This window comes from Canis lupus, chromosome 34, assembly GCF_048164855.1.
Source record: "Canis lupus baileyi chromosome 34, mCanLup2.hap1, whole genome shotgun sequence".
Lineage (NCBI taxonomy): Eukaryota > Metazoa > Chordata > Mammalia > Carnivora > Canidae > Canis > Canis lupus.
The window spans coordinates 18,276,430-18,295,233 of NC_132871.1; the positions used below are offsets into that span (position 1 = coordinate 18,276,430).

The 18,804-nt window shown below is 37.7% G+C and overlaps 1 protein-coding gene and 1 long non-coding RNA gene across 3 annotated transcripts in view; one reads left to right on the forward strand and one right to left on the reverse strand.

The window, feature by feature from the left end:
* B3GALT1 (beta-1,3-galactosyltransferase 1) overlaps positions 1-18,804 on the reverse strand; it is a 503,619-nt gene that overhangs the window by 184,838 nt on the left and 299,977 nt on the right. The gene's annotated exons all lie outside the window — the stretch shown is intronic.
* Positions 4,295-16,022, forward strand: LOC140624519 (uncharacterized). Its single transcript, XR_012023984.1, has 4 exons — positions 4,295-4,416; positions 10,975-11,024; positions 14,153-14,390; positions 15,691-16,022. It is a non-coding gene; the product is annotated as an uncharacterized lncRNA (long non-coding RNA).

Sequence of the window (18,804 nt, forward strand, 5' to 3'; positions counted from 1 at the left end):
AAAATAAGGCTGAGTCCCTAGAAGTCTGTTAACAGAGGCATAGCCCACACCTTCTGGCCACAGGGAAAGTCACATGCACAGTAAAAAAGAGGATCCAGACTCTCACAAACTGTATTTTGAAAGATTCTTCATAGCTATTAATTCACAGTACCTTTATGAATTATTCTAGAAATAGTATGCAAGCAATTAGAATATTGAAAGCACTCTGGCTTCTGAGACCAGAAAAGCCAAATCACACTAATAGAATCTATTCTCAAGATACCTTTGGAATTGTAAAGAACGGCAAGTTTGTTCCTTCTACTGAATCTCACTTGAATGTATCTGAACTGTGTTAACATTGTTCTCTGACCTACTGGAGACAGGCCAGGTACCCTCCATGGTACCTACCATTACTCCCATAAAGTAGAGTACCACACAAGTAAGAGAGAAAACAAAACAACAATTAGACGCAGTTTCCTATAGTAACTTCCAGGGTTTGCATCAAGAAGAGAAAGGTCTAAATGCTCAAGTAACAAAATCCACTTCTCAAACAAGCTGCATCAACTTCAAATTTCCCTGTGGAAGAGCACTGCTATGTTTATGAAATGTCACTTGTCTTACAAATAAGAGGAGCTTCTACCTGGAGATGGGCCAATGATATGGAGGACAGTGGTATGCCAAGGGCTTTTTCCAAAAAACAACTTTCTTGGGAAAGACCAGACTCAGAGCAAGATAGACTTTCTGAAACTGGGATAAAAATTAGAATTGGGTACCTCTCACTTCTGGAATTGAGAAACCATCACTATTAGTCATTATTCAAAAGGAAGAGCAGCTGAGACTATGGTTCCAGGGTAGGACTGAATGTTTTCGTCCACTGTAGGAAGAAGGGAGGAGGTCATCTCTCTCTAAAGTGCCCAAAGACTTAGCTGAGGGTTATCAGCTCACTCATGTCTCCCTGTAAAAAAGCCCTTACATACACAATCTACATCAGACTATAGAAGTATTTTTCACCTGGAGTGGTTATAATGTTCTCTGCAGAAACGATCCTCTGCCTTTACCGTAGTCAGGAAGGAAAGCAAGAAGACGTAATTCCGGAACAAGTGCACTTTCCAGTATTTGCATCTGGCCCTACAACCCACTGAAAACATTATTTTGCTTTACATTCCTCCCCTTAGCCCCCTTGCACAATTGTGCAAATGTCTAAGGAACCAAGGTCTTCTAGACAGTGCTTAAGAAATAAGAAGTAAAATAAATGTTTCACAATTGGTACAAGAAAATTTCTAATATGCATAGTGTCAATTTTTAAAGTTTCCCATATGGTTTATTTTGATAAAATTTCAATAGTTTTATCTAGTGTGATTTCAGTATTGAAATTTTTGTCTGACTCGTCACTTGCCAAAAGGGTTCTATTTACTTATCCATATTGAACTACCCTGTAGTACTTGCGTTGCAACTTTGAGCCAAAGAACAACTGTTGACAATGGCCAAAAATTAAAATATTAAAAGAATAAATTATAAACAAAAAAGCACACAGAACTAGCCTAGGATACTTTTCTAATTAAAATTCTTATACCAGTTCCACAATATCAACCATTTAGATACACCTCTTGTCCCCATATCTGATTGGTTCTTTTGTTCTTCTAGATTGCAATCAAGTTCTAAATCATAGAATTATAGATTTTTCAAATTGCTTAGCAAGCAATTGAATAGTAGTGATAAAAATGAAATAAAATAAGAAAAGTGACAAGTGAGTCTTATATCTACAACTCTGGGAGAAAATTTGCAAAGTTTAAAAAGTGAGTTGGAATTTGTTGCTCCTTAGCAACATTTTCCCAATATTATCATATATTCATAGAGTGGGTGGCCTTCCAGGATCATCTAGTTCAAACTTCCACCAGATACAGGAATCTACGTAGCATCCAGTAACAGCAGCCATTCAGATTTTATTTAAATACCTCAAGTGTCTATACCTCTCTGTGGTAACTTTGCTTCATATTTCACAGAAGCAAATAGCAGGCAGGAATGCCTTAACTTGAGAAGAGGAAATATAGTAGCCTATTCATACACTTAGCCAGTGATGTGCTGGTAAATGTTTAGCAAATGTTAGCCCATGAAAAATAAAACCCTTGATTTGTACCATGCACTGATTCTTCTCATATAAATACTAATGTCAGGTCCTGTGACAGTGGAGTTGCAAAGAGATGTGCATGATCTATTCTCCTTTCCTTTGTAACTTTGATGAGATTTTTGTGTAAAAGGCCAATCCCTCGACTTCAGTTCTATATCCAATTCTGTCTTACTTTCTCAAAACTTCATTTACAGCTAAACTTCTTTTCTCCTAAATCATCAATTTATTCATTCCTGGAGGAAAGTTACTATTAGCATCTAACATGGTGTGCATGATCAGAGCACTCTTTTTTTTTTTTAATTCAATAGCACTTATTACTATTTGCTAGCTTTCCTTATATATTGTAAATTTTTAATTTTATTTATATTCTATCTCCCTCAATTGGAATGGAAGCTTTACAAGTTCAGGGTCTTTTTTTTTTTTTTTTTTAAACTCTTGTCCACAAGCTTATCTCCAGAGCCTTAAATAGTTCTAGGCACATCATACAAATTCAACAAATAGTTACCAGTTTCTGGGAACAACACGAAACTTCACCGTATAGCTTTTGGGTTTTTGATAGCACTTACTGTTAGAAATTTCCTCTTTACATTGGTGGGGATGAGTTGTCTCCTAATTCTACCTGGCGATCCCAGATGTGCACTGATTTATATTAAGACAAGAGAATCAAGTTTGTGTGCAGGTGAAGGATAGTGTATACATGGATCATCAATATACTTTAATCAATTACTTGAGGAAATTATATCAGCTTGAAAGTAATAAAATACATGCTTACTTATTCCTACATGGTCATATAAAGTATACCACATTAATTGAAATTGCTGTTTATTGGTAAACGTCCTGACCACCAAGGTTAAGGAACGGTTCAAAAACCTTGATAGTGTTCCTTGGTTATAACTCTTGATAAGTGAATTATAAGATATTTGTCCAAATTTAATGTATATTTTCACACTGCAGGTAATATTTAAATGATAAAAATTTTATATAAATTCTAAGCAGATGGACTTTCTTAAACATTTTCGTAGCAGATGACTACATAACTCATCAAGATGAACTCTGCTCCCTTCTTGCCGTGGGCACATGCTGGTTTGCATCTTTCAGCATTGATATTTGGCTCTCAGGCTGTTGGGCAGGCTTCCCCACCCTAGTCCACTCCTTACATATTAGTGACCTTCACGGTTTCTTCCCTGGGCTCTCTCCTTCTTTCTCTCTGCACACTCTTCCCTGTTGATCTCAGCCAGTCCTGAGATTTCAAAGATCAAAGCTGACAATTTCCCAGATTACTCTCCAGCCCAATGTCTGTCTTGAGCTTTGAAATATGCAGACTCCATTGTCCCACCCATCTTCATTTGAATATCCCAAACAGGTACCCAGCTGAACTACCTTCCTCCAATTATCCGTAAGCATGCTTCTATCTGCCAACTTTTCTCAAAGAATGAAACCACCCTCTATCCAGCTAAAAATAATTTTCTCCCATAACATAGACCTTTATCATACTCATTCTGAGTTACCTCTTAACTCATGAGAGGGTTAGCTCCATCCTCTTCAGTGTGGAATCTCCACCACGCAGCTCTGTACCTAACCAAATACAGGTTCTCAGTAAGCATTTATTAAAGTCTATTTTTCTCTAGGATATTAGAGAAAAGATCTATGGACATTTGGGCTTCCATCCTTCTCTAAAATCCAGACACTATATTTATTAAAGAAGTGCCAGTTTTGAGTATTTATTAAGTGAATGTGGTCAAATTCTGTATAGATTATACACTATAATCAGTTTTCCCTTTGCTGCACCAACAATAAGCTTTAGGATGGCTAATCCAGTATAAGTCACAACTTTCAAATATGCCAGTTCAATGCCTGAATGCCTTGTCATTATTCTCATTTTTGATGCCTTTTTCTTTCCAATTACATGCTTGAAGCAGAACACATGAAGTACAATTCTTTTTCCTTAATATCATAGTGGTTTAAATTTAGACTCCTTAGAATTTTAAGGGGGAATGCATATAGAAGAGGATTGAAAAGTTGTTAATACTTCACAAGAAAATTCAACTCTTCTAAGTGCAATTCTAAAAGAAAATAAAACCAGACCCTGAAAATTTCTCTATTCAACAATGTGCTTTATACTTATATTTGTTGTGGTTACTTCTGCTCTTTGTCATAAGGTCTCCATGGATCCACTGTGTAATTAGAACTAAGGGCTGAACCATGGGCAAGACTTTTGAGTGATTAACTTCTCAAATTCAAACTGGGCTTCACTGTAACCTGGAGACGAAACCATTTGAAAGGAGAAATTATGGGGAGGAGGAAGAGTGGTAAGTGTTTGTCAGTCTGAAGATCTTTATTGTTTTAGAAAATCTAACTTTCTTCCCTCACATAAATCTAGAGGGGATGAGAATAGAGGACAACTGCAGGATTATCTAAGTCCACTAGAATGTCATTATGATATCTAAACTGACAGTGAAACTCACCGTCTGTGCTATCAGGGGGACAGGAGCTCCAGAATGGCTGCCCCAATGTAGGGAATCTTTCTAAAATGAGTAATATATTTATATGAATGAAAATGTTAATGGTGTGTGAGCATTTTCATTACTTTGCTGACATTTGATCAGATATTTAGAAGTCTTTTGAAGTGACTAACTCACAAACCTACATTGTCAATTTTCACAAGTAGTAGACAATATAAAATCAGTCTTAATAACAGCTTTGACAGGATTTAATAAAGCAGACAAAGAAAACTTGTAATTTGCACAGGCTAATTTACACATATGTATAACTGAGAAATGATTTTGGAAGATGTTAGCTTCCCATCTGTACCACGCAGAGAAAAAAAATGAAAAAAAAAGATTTACCAACTGTCAATAAACAATTTTAAATGCATTCTCATGTTCCCATCCCAAAATAAAAATTTCAGTGCCCAAAATATATTTTCTGAGCTCCCTTGCTAAGGTGGCATTTTATTTCCATGTGATTTTGTAATTTCTATACATGTGTCATAATATGTTGATTTTCAGGACCTCAATTATTATTTTTTAAGACTGAATAATCAAATTCAGTCAGGGGAGCTTGTGGTTGAGAAATAAGACAGTGATTTGGCCAGGTCAAATGCATGTGATATTTCTTCAGCTCTCCTTTTCTTCTGAATTTTTGAAATCTCACCTTCTTCCGTTGAGTTTATAATTTCTACATCCCTGAGTTATATTATGAAATCACAATGCACACTAACCTGCCTTAGGCTTGAATGTTGAAATTTCTAGATTACAGAGCTAAATATTCTTTGTTAGTCTTCTTGCTTGCTTTAGACTCTAACTTAAAAATATGTGTAGTCAATCACTTGGTAGCATTCACATAGGATTTGTGTATCTCATTGAGTATGGTAAGGTTTTTTAGGATTATGTAAATTTGAATAAGGTATTAGCATAAATTTTGGGGCAAGAAATATAGTTCCAGATATATATGTCAGAATATTGTTTCCAAGAAAAGGAACCAAGTTCCTTTGCCCTCCTTTGTTCATGGCATTTGTTCACCATTCTACTATAGAGGCCTTCTCTATCTTCCCCAGGCAATTAGAGGCACTAATTACTGATCTAGTGGGGTAGTTACTTCGGGTTGAAGGAATATGAAAGATGTCATTATAAGACCTGAGAGTGAAAAAATAACAAAGTAGTAAGCTAAAAAAGAAAAAAAAAAGTTGGTCCAAGGAGAAGAGAGAAAATTCTGATGTAGACTTGCAGAGTAAATTTTTAGCTGCCACTTCATTCCTGGACTGGGAGAGGTGGGACATAGAAAGACTAGCAAAGATTTCATAGGATCAGACCTCAGAGTTCAGCTTGAACAGCCTGCCAACAGAGCAAAAGCTGGTAATAAGGAGATAGACAGTTTGTTCTCAGTTCTATCTGACGAAGTTAATACAGCTAGTATTGTTATCAATTATTTCTTTTCTTTTTTTTTTTTTTAAAAACTCTTTTTTTTTTATATTTTTTATTTATTTATGATAGTCATACAGAGAGAGAGAGAGGCAGAGACACAGGCAGAGGGAGAAGCAGGCTCCATGCACCGGGAGCCCGATGTGGGATTCGATCCCGGGTCTCCAGGATCGCGCCCTGGGCCAAGGGCAGGCGCCAAACCGCTGCGCCACCCAGGGATCCCCAATTATTTCTTAAATGCCATGTAGTCTACATGACTTATGAGTATTAATTCATTTAATCCTCACAAGAATCCTATAATAAGTACTATTATTAATTCCATTTTATGAAAAGGGAGGTGGAGGCACAAAAAGTGAAATGTCCAAGATCACACAAGCAGTAAGTGCTGAAACCAGGATGACAACCAGCCAACCTAACTCCAGAGACCATATTCTTGATTACCACTTACTGCCCATCCAAGTAATCACCCAGCAGAAGTGCTACCCAAGAACTTGCCCACCAACCCCACAGACAAATGAGAAAGTGTTAAGTTGTATCTACCATCTGTAGATAATAGCTCCCATTTCAGTGGCCCAGAATAACCATTCATAAGCCTCCAAGAATGCATGGTGGGGAACTTGGATAGCTGGGGGGTGGGGGGGTTCGGGGTGGTGATCAACTGGGCAAGGAGCCACTAGATGGAGCCAGTGGAGGAACTCCCACAAGGACACAGAAGTGCAGCACACACATTTTGATTATGCAAATAGTTTTGATACTTTGATTCATGTAGTTTCAAGGACATTCAAGAATAGACCCCCAACACTGCATGTAAGCTCTGGGCAGCTACCGGGGACACCTATTAGGCTGAGCCTGTCGTGTCTCCCGTGAATCACCTGGTAGAGCACGTGAGACACTGGGGAGGGAAGCTGAGCCTGCTGACTTCTAAAGCCTTTGTATTTCAGAAGCTTGATAATTCTGTAATTCCAGAGAGATATTGCTGTTCTTTCTGTAGTTTCTATCTTTTAATGTTGGCAGCTCAAACAGGTTCTGGGATGCTGAAGTAAAGCTACTTATTAAAAAATAATTAACAGTGAGATCACCACGAGCGAGGCTGGGTTTTAACAAAAGAGCTCATGGAATTTTCAGAGTTTTAAAATTGCTATATGGGAGCCTGAAGACTAAAATTAGCAACAATGAATAGAAAATGAGGCACAATGGTTAATGTCCACATTGGCCACAACTGAGTAACTGTCTGCTGTTTTGAATCCTAATCTGTTTAGACATACTCATATCAAATACTTTTCAGGACATAAATATATACATAGTCACAGGGATTAAATGACTACATTTTATTTTTGAAGCATAGTAGTCTTCTTCATATGCATTTACTATTATCACCGCTTAATAATACATATAAACATTTTTTAAAGTCCCATTTACAGGCATTCTCTTCAATAAATAGAAAAGGTAGTCTCGACAAAGCCTTAGCATGTACGGACACCCAGCTATTAATGAACATGGTGAGGTTTGCCATTTTCTACACACAGACACATACACAGGCATGTACATAGATACACATGTTCAGACACAGATACACACATAAACTACTTCGCATTTTTATGATCTGACTGTTCAAGTGAAAAATGTATGGAAATATGGCACAAAGTGATGGAAGAGAGGCATACGTAGTATTAAATTTCATCAAGTACCTACTATGCGTAAGAAGTATGACATCCCTGGGGACAAAGATGAATGAGATGCGGGACTGATTCCCAAGAGCTTCTAGTATGGAGGGGGCAGAGGTAGGAGATGTGAAGGAGACGGATAAATACAACCAATACGTGATAAGGGCATCATCAGGTATATTGCATTTAGGCACAAATAAGCCACTTAAAAGGCCTCTGTCATGAAGGCATCCGCATCCAACATGAGACTTTTAACAGCAAAAGACCTGTTGGAACTTAACAAGGAGTACCAAGGGATTCATTTGTGATGACTGAATACATGCTTCAAAATAAAAGTAGCTGCCACTTATTGAATGCCTACTTGATATTCATTTTCTCTAATTCTCACAATCTTGGAAGCTTGTTTTACAGGCAAAAATCTAAGCTTCAGAGGGGTTCAGTGACTTACACAATGTCACAGCAGGAGAGTGGCAAAGCTGGAATTCAACGCTAGGTCTAGCCACAATTTCACACCACTAAAGCAAGAACAAGCTTGTCCAGCCTTGGCTCTGCTCATGTTCTTTTCTGTAGCCAGGGCCACTCTTTTCCCAGGGTGTCTGTTCTGAGACCAGCTGCTTCCTCATTTCTGCATTTTGAGCTGTTGGTAGATTATCTTACACTTGGCTGTGGAGATTGTGTTGGGTAAAGACTGCATCAATGGCTTTACGGTTTTGCTTCTCCCCCAATATGCTCAGCAAAGTGTTGGCTTCCTACTTTCCTTGTTAACCCCTGGTGTGGCTCTTGTTGGTCTGGTTGATTCTGCAGCCTTCTGTCTATTGTGAGCATTCGGCATTCTCTGCTGGATCAGTGGTATTGGGCAGGCTGGGGCAAAGGGAAGGGATTTATTCTAGTCCCTTTGGCAAGAAGAATTGCTTCTTTGTTGAGGTTAGAGTTGCAAACAGATGCCCCTTTGTACAGTGTCATGATACTTCCTGGGTAACACTATTAAATGTTTCCTGGGCAGCAGAAGCTCTGGGGTCACTGCTGAATTACCATTTAACTTCCAGTGGTATGTGAGCCTCCAACTGTTTTGTTCAACTGCACTACTGCACTCTGCTCATGATAACAGTAGGATTCTCATGAACTGGATCTTTGACAAAAGGAATCATGACCTGAATCTTTGACAAAACAAGCCTGCTTTGTTCAAACTATGTACTTGAAGTACCACATAATATATGCATCATACATAGTAGGTGTTCAATAAATGCTTATTGAGTAATGAAGTTCGAGAAGCAGCTGGTGTTTGTGTTTGTGTATGTGTGTGTGTTTCAGGAGTGTTCCTCTTTCCCCTGGAAAAGCATAATAATAATCTATGCTGACTACCTAGACTAAGATAATTTAGGTGATCAGATTATAAGAGGTAATAGTTATATAGAGAAAGCAATAAAGATATCGGTTATATCCGAAGATATTTTGGGGTATGGGTAATACTATCCTAACTAAACATTGCCTCCTATCAGAGTGACTAATAATCACCAATAAAATGGCTATTTTATTCTTTCTTTCTCTCTTACACACACACACACACACACATCCTCTCAGCTATGTGAAAACATATAGAAAGCTGATACACAATTTCCAGGAGAAGCAACATGACAAGAGGATGGGAAAAACTGCATTTTGAGTTCCCTAGCAAAAGTTCACTGGATAAAGTGTTGAGTATTCTCCTCACTTAGAGCCTCAGGGCAATTTACCTTTCTAGAAAAAAACAAATCTAGAAAGGCTTTGAGAGGTCAAAGTTAACATGTTTTCCTTAGAAATTTTGTTTCAAAACATAGGAACATATAATGAAGGGCAATCTATTACATGGAAGGTGGAGACATTTTCTTGTCTCATTTAGTTAGTTTTGGTGAGGAAGCTGGCTTAACACTAGATACCACATTTCCATTTGGATTTACTTTCAAAAGGGGAATATTTTTCGTCTCGCTTTCAGCTTTATTTAACCTCTGAAAATGGAAGGAAAAATAAAAGGTGATTAAAAAAGGTAAGAGACCCAAGAAACATGGAAACTACCAAATTGGTTTAAGGAGAAATAAATCTTAACAGACCTATAACAAATACAGAGATTGAATCAGTAATCAAAAACCTCCCAAGAATGAAAAGCCCAGGATCAGATGCCTTCACTGGTAAATACAAGGGGAATGTGTAAATTAGCATGGCTTAAAGATGAGGGAGATTATTTCATATGGTAAAGGATTTATATTGTCTTCTAAGGAATGGGTAGGCATTGGTTACAGATGAGATGGTTAGAGGTATTACTTACAAGTAAGGAGCAAAATGAATTGGACATAGCAGGGAGGACAGATGAGACAGTGACAACTTTGTTAAGTGTAATAGTTTATGTTGTACAGGGAAAGAAATTAAGACTCGGTATATAGCTTAGGACCAAACAAATGAAGTTCTTAAACGATGATGTGAAGAGTTGGACTATTACTCTAGATAGGATCTATTAGAGGATTGTGAACAAAGCTATATTAGAAAAGCAGATTTTTAGAAGATAAACTTAATTGTATTCACAATGAATAGAAAACATGGGAGAGCGTAACAGAGAGATGACTGGTTGGGAGGTCTTTTTTTTTTTAAGATTTTATTTATTTATTCATGAGAGACACACACAGAGAGAGGCAGAGACACAGGCAGAGGGAGAAGCCGACTCCATGTAAGGAGCTCGATGCAGGACTTGACCGGGGACTCCAGGATCACACCCTGGGGCAAAGGCAGGCGCTAAACTGCTGAGCTACCCAGGGATCCCCTGGTTGGAAGGTTTTGATGGTAATTCAGGCAAGATTATCATGGGGATAGGATGGTTGCACTGAGATTGAAAGAATGATTATATGGACATGGAAGCTTAGTGGCTAATAAGTATAAATGATGGATTCTAGCTGAAAAATTATTAGATGATTCCACAGTATATAACATGAAAAACTAGAAGGATGGTGTAAACACTGTCAAAAATGGAGTGATTTCGGGAAAAAGAACCAGATCTGGGACATGAACAATGAGTGCAACTGGACACTCAGAGTTTGAGATCCCAGGAGCATATCAGGGTGGAGATTTCCTGTAGGGCAAATATCCAGGACAAGATTTTAAGAGAGAATCCAGGCTTGCGAGTCATTGCTCGACCACTTCTAGTACTCTCCCCAAAGGTTTCAGAGAGCTGTAGATAAAGGACTTAAATGTATTTTAAATCATTTAATAGAGGGACTTCTTTGCCTTCCCTGTTGTATTTTTGTGTTCCAACCAGAATGAAGACAAAGAGATGTGCGATGAGATGCTGAGGAGTGCACCCAGCGAGTAAGCTGCTGCTTCTCTTGAATGATCCTCTTTCTGGGCTTCCCTTCTTTTCTGTTCATGCTCAGCTCAGCTCAGTTCTAAGGACTTGGGGGAAGTCTTCTGTGTAAGATTGTGCTTGGTGCTGTGAGAAATATGACCATGTAGGAAATAAAAACTCAAATATATATAGTCTAGTTGAATTTTCAGGAAAATTTATGTGTAAATGTGTTTGTGATCCCCACTTGCCCCATTACTGAAGCTGTGTGGGGTGCCTTCATGTAGAACATTGCCACTTTCTCTCTGAGATGTACATTGAGTGTAGTTGAGAAGGTTCGTGTCCAATTGTAAGCTGGCTCATCTGGCAGAGGTCTTGAGAAAAATCTATTCTATTAAAGGCAGTTTTCCATGACATAAGGACACTGAGTGTCAAAAGCAACACAATAAGATCAACTAAACTAAGACAAATGAGCTGTACACTTATGCTTTCAAAGAGATTTCTAGAAAATTTCTCAAGACCCAGTGGCACAATAGCTTCTACTGAGTGAATCAAGACCAAAAAAATCAAATTTTTATATTAAGCTCTTATCAATGATGAAAAAACACCCCATTCAAATCTGTTAATAAAATTCACCACCTTTTCACAATTCACTGTCAGAAAAGTGTTATATTTGGCTAACAAATGATCACTGACCAGTGTAATGTTATTCCTTCCTTTCCTTATCATTTTTATTTCTTTGTCTTCCTACAAGGCTGAGTGGGTCCTCACTCACCCTCAGTGAATGAATAGCTTCGAGAACTGTGCCAATTCAGATTTGTTTGTTGAATACATTTTTATAAGTATCTGATTTTCCACTGCTATGGTTATAGGTTTAATTGGATCATGTGTTGGTAGGGGACATTGAACTGGGAAACAAAGCAAAAAAAAAAAAAAAAAACAAAACCCTAGAAAATAGGAACTCATGAAAAGGTAGCTTCAGTTGAGTCAGGAGCTATACTAGGGGGTTAGACAAACAGAAAGAGGTGGTCAGGGACAAGGAGCAGATGGAAGATAGTGTGTGGGGGGAAAAAGTAACAGTAAAATAGTTCTTTCTTGGTCCCCCCACCCTGGGGAAGAGCTCCTCTTTCAGAGCAAGAAAACTTAGATTCAGGCAAATGTGGCAGATACCTCAGATTCTGCTCATGAGAGACCAAAGAGTCTAAAGCAAGGATGCCTTCTGTTCTTTACCCAACCTGCCTGGTCCACTTAGAACTCCTTACTCCTTGCAGCCCTATGGTAACTCTTCTTGAGGTTGTAGTAGCTTCTCACAATATAACCTTTGAAATTTCATGCACTCTTTGTACCAAACCGTATCTTTTCATCAAGTCTCAGGTGACTTTCTGTAATAGGAAGAAGTCAAAAGAGATCATCTCTAAGCTTTCTTCCAACTTTAACATTCCGTGATTTCAGAGAAGAAACAGAAAACTCTTTGCTATGAAAGGAATCCAGGCAGATATAATTTACTCACAAGTCATTTCTGCATTTTCATTGATAGTTTTTGAAGCCATTCTCCTGACGGTAAATCACACAGATATTTCACAACTGCTATAAGCCCCCAATTATGAATTTTTGCTGGTAGTGGCCAAGAGTAGAACAAGTACAAACACTGCTAAAACCACTGAAGCATTATGAAACTTGTTGACAACTTAGTTCTCAGTGTAGCAGTGCCTGCTGTTGCTGATAATGTCCGCAGCATTCCCCTTCTGAGCTCATAATTTGATAGTTAAATACTATATCTTGTCTACATCACCCTGCTTCTCCAAAAAGCTGTTAGTGATTTTTTAGAGAAGAATGTATACAAAACATTGCTAAGAATTTTAAACATTATGTTTCATTATGGTAATTTCTTTCTTCCTTTTTCTTTTTTCCCTTCCCTTCCCTTTCTCCTTCCTTCCTTCCTTCCTTCCTTCCTTCCTTCCTTCCTTCCTTCCTTCCTTCCTTCCTTCCTTCCTTCTTAGTACTGCTAGAAAAGATCTAGAAGAACCATGAAAAGATAAATCAGGGAGATGAGCATTCAGCGGTCCTTTCTGCAGGCAGCCTTTGCTAAACAGCAATGGATGGCTGAGTCCAATTCAAGTCAGCCTCTTAAACCTTACTTGCTTCAATAGGAGTTTGCTTAACGATAATAAGAAGAGTGGATTATAACAGAAGATAAAGAAAGCCATTGGCCTGGTGCTCTCTGTCATTCTGTACTCAGAATAAATGGGAAACATATTGGAAAATATTCTGAAAGGGAAGTTTCGAACTTTCTTCAGCAAATACTGAGTTGCAATTAAGCACTTTAGGTGAACGTGGCTCTGAGTCTGAACATTGCTAAATCTTAGATAACAAAATCAATATGGTAAATTCTAGAAAGAAGGCTCCTGTGTGGAAGTGCAAGAGCAAATCTATTAGGAGTATATTAGTCAGAATAAAAGCCAGTGAAATGTTTTTTAAGATCAGCTCAATAGGTGATCCTCAAAGATTTCTTTTGGTTACTTGGGGTACAGGGTCTTCAGAGAATGATATAAGTCAAATTAATGGTGATACTCCTTTCAAGTCTAGAAAATAGTCTCTCCCTTTTATTTAACCAGATAAAAAAGGATTTTTGTTTTCTACCAAGAACTTGTTCTCTCATCTGAAACATGCAAATTAAACTCATTCATACACATTCTTATTTTAGATCTTTCTGACTTTTCACAGATTCACTCCAAAATTGCCATTCCAATGGCTGCCTATGGTGTCAAAACAAATAATCAACACAATAAAATATAATGTTAGTTAGATTCAAGGGGCTATAGTGTCACTCAATCTCATTTCCTGGACCAAATCTGAAGAGCCCCTGAGCTAAATGACCCAGACACTGTCCCCAGGTAGGAGGAGCAGGGGAGAGAAAATGGTAGCCATTTTTACATTGTTTTGTATGGTATTTATTGATTCAAGAAACAAATGCAAAATTCTGAATAAAATGACATCAAAACTTTAAAAAAATAAAAATAATTATTGCTAACAATTCTAAACACCACCTTCAGAACTGTGAACTCTGGACTCTGGTGGTTATTTTGTGCTCTTGTATCTTATTTTACACTTCAGTTTTAGGTTGTATTTTGTTCCTCTCTTCTCTTTTTCCCAGATAATCCTGCCCAATTTATAGTCATTGGCAGTGGGTATACATGAAAGAAAGATGAAGGTAATGACAAGACAATTCAAAACAACTGCTTCAGTCTTCTAATTTACTTTGCACCAAGAGCTATAACCAGAAATAACTCCCCCTGCCCCCCCCCCGGCCCCGCTACTTTTATTCAACATAGTACTGGAAGTCCTAGCCACAGCACTCAGATAAGACAAAGAAATAAAAGGCATCCAGACTGGTAAGTAAGAAGTAAAACTTTCACTATCTGAAAATGACATAATACCCTACATAGATAACTTCTATGATAATACAGACCAGTCTACACATGGCACCTGAGGTTCGTAGTATGTAAATATGTTGCCAGTTATCCATACCTTATAAACTTGTAAGCAGATAAAGTTCATTTCATATGAACCTCATGAAAGGGAAAATGTGCTATATTTGGAAGAGTTAGGTATGAGTGGGGATCTCTTCCATTTAGCATAATGATGGTGGGGAACAGGCTTATGGCATATTTGTATAAGACATGAGTAATTTGAAAAAAAAAAAAAAGACATGAGTAATTTGGCATTGTTGCTTTTTTCTTCCTTTCTCTTTTTCTGTCAACAGTTGCCTAGGTCAGCATTCCAAATTCAGGTTTCAGTATGATCACTCCAATTCTCCATTGGCAACTTTAATTTCATACTTTTTTCTTTCCTTGCCTCTATTATTTTACAAGAGAAGGGAGCATGACATTGCAAGTCATACCCATGCACCTCCCTGGCCAGCAAGGCCATAGATGGGTAATGTTATAAACCATGGATATCATGAATTTTGATCTAATCCCAATTATATTACATACCACTTATAAATGTGATTAATGGCAGCCAAAATAGAGATAATATACCAATAATATTTGAATCATCAACAAAGAGTTGCAGATAAGGCATGCCTCGGTGGCTTAGTGGTTGAGCATCTGCCTTTGACTCAGGGCGCGATCCTAGGTCCAGGGATTGAGTCCCGCATTGGGCTCCCCGTGGGGAACCTGCTTCTCCCTCTCCCTCTCCCTCTGTCTCTCTCTCTGTGTGTCTCTCATGAATAAATAAAAATCTTTAAAAAAAGTAGCAGATAATCTCTGAATTTCATAATCTTAATGTAGATAAATCATTTCCCTTAAATCTCAAAGATAGATTTAACGTACATTTGTTTCTATTTTCTTTGTAACTAAGAATTTTAGAAATGGTATATACACAAAACTTACTAGCTGAAGAATTATTTTCATATGACCTAATCCATTCCATGTTTTATAAGACGTATTTGAAATATACTGTAAGTAAATTGCAGCTCCAATCAAGTCTATAATGGAAGGGTTCTTATATCCTTAAGGGTTCTTATATCCTTATACATGACTATAGCCTTAGTCTTATGTGGAGAAATAACGCAGGACGAGCTCTTTGACAGCACTCATTTGATTATTCACTTTTCACATTAATAGCATTCATTAATTTATGTGTTTTCATACTGATTTATTGCATGCCTAATGTGAGTGAATGTTTTAGGTGCTGAACGTATCACAGGAGCAAAAAATATGAAGCCCCTCTTCCTGTGGAGCTTCTATTCTTGGGGAAAGTGACAGATAACAACCACCACCACAACTGCAGTGACAAACAGCTCAACAAATCAATATATAATAAATACAAAGACAAATAAAACAGGGAGAGCCAGTACAATGTGATGAGTGCCATTTCAGATCAGGTGTCAAGAACAGCAGACACTTGAAAGAAGGTCTCAGGAAGGACAAGTTTGAGAGTCACTGAAAGAAGGTTTATCTTTTGCTGAGCTATATTTACACCACACTAATCTAACAAGACAATCAGAAAATAATATTACATCAACCATGTAGTCTAATAAACATAATCCAGCAAGTGATTTGTCCTCTGAATTCTTCAATCTTTAAACCAGCTTTTTTATGGTACATGAATACAAAATAAGATATAGCCTTAGGGGGGATCCCTGGGTGGCTCAGTGGTTCAGTACCTGCCTTTGGCCCAGGGCGTGATCCTGGAGTCCCGGGATCGAGTCCCGTGTCGGGCTCCCGGCATGGAGTCTGCTTCTCCCTCTGCCTGTGTCTCTGCCTCTCTCTCTCTCTCTCATGAATAAATAAATAAAACCTTTAAAAAAATATAGCCTTAGATTCACTAGTTCTCAGGGCAAAATAAAATCCATAGGTGGAGTCTCTGATGGTGAATCACCTTTGGTGATTATCACTCTTTTTTTATTCTAGAATTCTGGCAGTAAGTGATAAATCCAGGTAGTAGTTGGAAGCAGTGATTGCTGCTGAATTCTGTCTCCCTGAGTCTGCAGTGAGTAAGTAGCTGTCACATACCAGCAGGGATGTCAGCAAACTAGATGGTGCTCACAGCAATCATTCAACCAATAGAGATGTATTGAATGATTTGAACTTAAAAAAAAAATAAATCATTCTGCTGCTTTATTGAGAATGGACCCTCTGGAGAAAGAGTCAAAATTGGAAAACAGAGGTGTGAAGGGAATCAGGAGTTCAAGTTGGAGATACCTGGTAGATATGTTGAGAGGACACTTGGATTGTGCATGCCTAGGGGTTAGGGACAAAGTCAGGGATGGTGATATGTCATAGTCAGGAGAGCAGAGAAGGCCTCTAAAACCATTGATTAGATATGATTACAATGGAGAGGGGTACACAGAAAAGAGAAGGAGGCCCAGTACCAAGCTCTAGAGCACTCCGATATTTGCAGATCTCACAAGGTCAAGGAACCAGCATAGAAAACCAAGGCTAGTCACAGTATAGGGAAACCAAGAGAATGTGATGTGAGGAAGGACAAACCAAAGGAAGAAAGTGTTTCAAAAAGAAGAGAATGCCTATTTGTGCTAAATACTGCTTCAAAAAAGACTAGTAATTGTAGAGACTAATAATTTAACAGTAATCATCATCATACAAAAAGCTAATGTGTTTGTACCCTTATTATCTGCCAAAAATTAAGAGTTCAGTGGATTTTCCCTTATAATCCTTACAATATCCCAGGCAATCCATCCTCACGTGGATTATCTCATACAATCAAACAAGGTGGATACTGATATTGTCATAATTTTACAGATGAGGAAACTGTGAAACAATATTAATGATAAATTAATATTAATAACAGAATTTAATAACCTAATTCCTGATTAGGAATTGATTTAGGAAGATGGAGACTGTTGATAGTCCTAAACAGACTTGTTTTGGTAGAGCAATGTATGCTCTGGACTAACCGGGGTGGTTTGAAGAGCAAGTGGCAATGAAAAGTAGAGACAGTAGATACACACACACATACAGCTGCTTGCCTAGCACCTAGAATATTCAGTAGTTGATGGCTATTATTAAAATAGTGCCGATAACATTTTATTGCAATTATTCTTTCAGACAGCTGTCTTTTCATTGAACTGTGAGCACTCTTTGAGGGTACACCTTGTATTTTTTATCTGTGTATTTCAGTCCTCACTCCAATCTCTCTAATTTGTTAAGTTCAATTAATGTTGATTAGGGTTAGGATAAGGAAAAAGTTAATGGAGGAAATTCACTTTGGAATGGCTTCATAGATAGGTAGAATTTGAATAGATAGAAAGGTCAAGTATAATATCACCAAAGATGCACAGACTATTGCTGAGTTCAATATATAACATTTTATGAAATATCAGTCAATAATTTGTCCAAAATGTTCATTTGTGGGATGATATAGGTCTATCTAGATCAGAGGTCCAAAGCTCAAAAGCCTACAGAGACCATGCTGCAATGGAAATGAGTAGACTGAGCCAGCTGTAAGCTTTGGAATAAGAAGATTGGGGCACACCGGAGGGAAGCCAGAAAGTTGGAATTCTTATATACCATCTTCTCCATTTTGTAATGCAGGCAACTAATTCAATTTTTTTGATAATACTGTTAAGTGTAAAAAAAGACATCTATGGGGTGCAAATGGTCCAAGGGGCACTAATTTATGACTTTTTGGTCTGGACAATGTCAATCCAGCTAGTCAAGAGTTGATTCTTGGGGGAGGGAGGGGAAATCGATCAAAGAGTAAAACGAGTGAAACCTTTTTGACATAATGTATCAGAATTTTATATAGCAGGATAGCTGCTAGTTTAAAAATAAAAGCTATAAGAGAAAAATATATATTCCAAGTCCTTCAATAAGAGTAGAAAAGAAAAGCACAGGCAACCTGCCACAATTAGTATTTAAAGCAGATCCGCCTGAAAAATTGTGTGATCCAAGGAAAATCCAGATGCACGGGGATGGCTCTGAAGATCATTGTGTGGTATACAGTGTAGTATATCTTTCTTCCACTTTGGGTGAAGGCAGCATTCACAGAAGTGGAGGGTGTGAGGTCATCTTTATCTAAGGGAAAAATATCTTCTACAGTTAGGTAAATATTTTATAACTGCTTGGCACATCTCCTAGCATACTGCTTAGATCAAAAGAATGTATCTACAGAGATATGTGGAACATTATATTATACAAAACTATTGCCTGTACAGTGCTGACAAATAATATTCTAATCCATCATTTAGTCTTAAATGATTTTCTTTAGCAAATCAAATTACACTGTCTCCTAGGTAACCTCAAAAGAAGTTTTCTTTCATTCTCTTTTACACATCACACC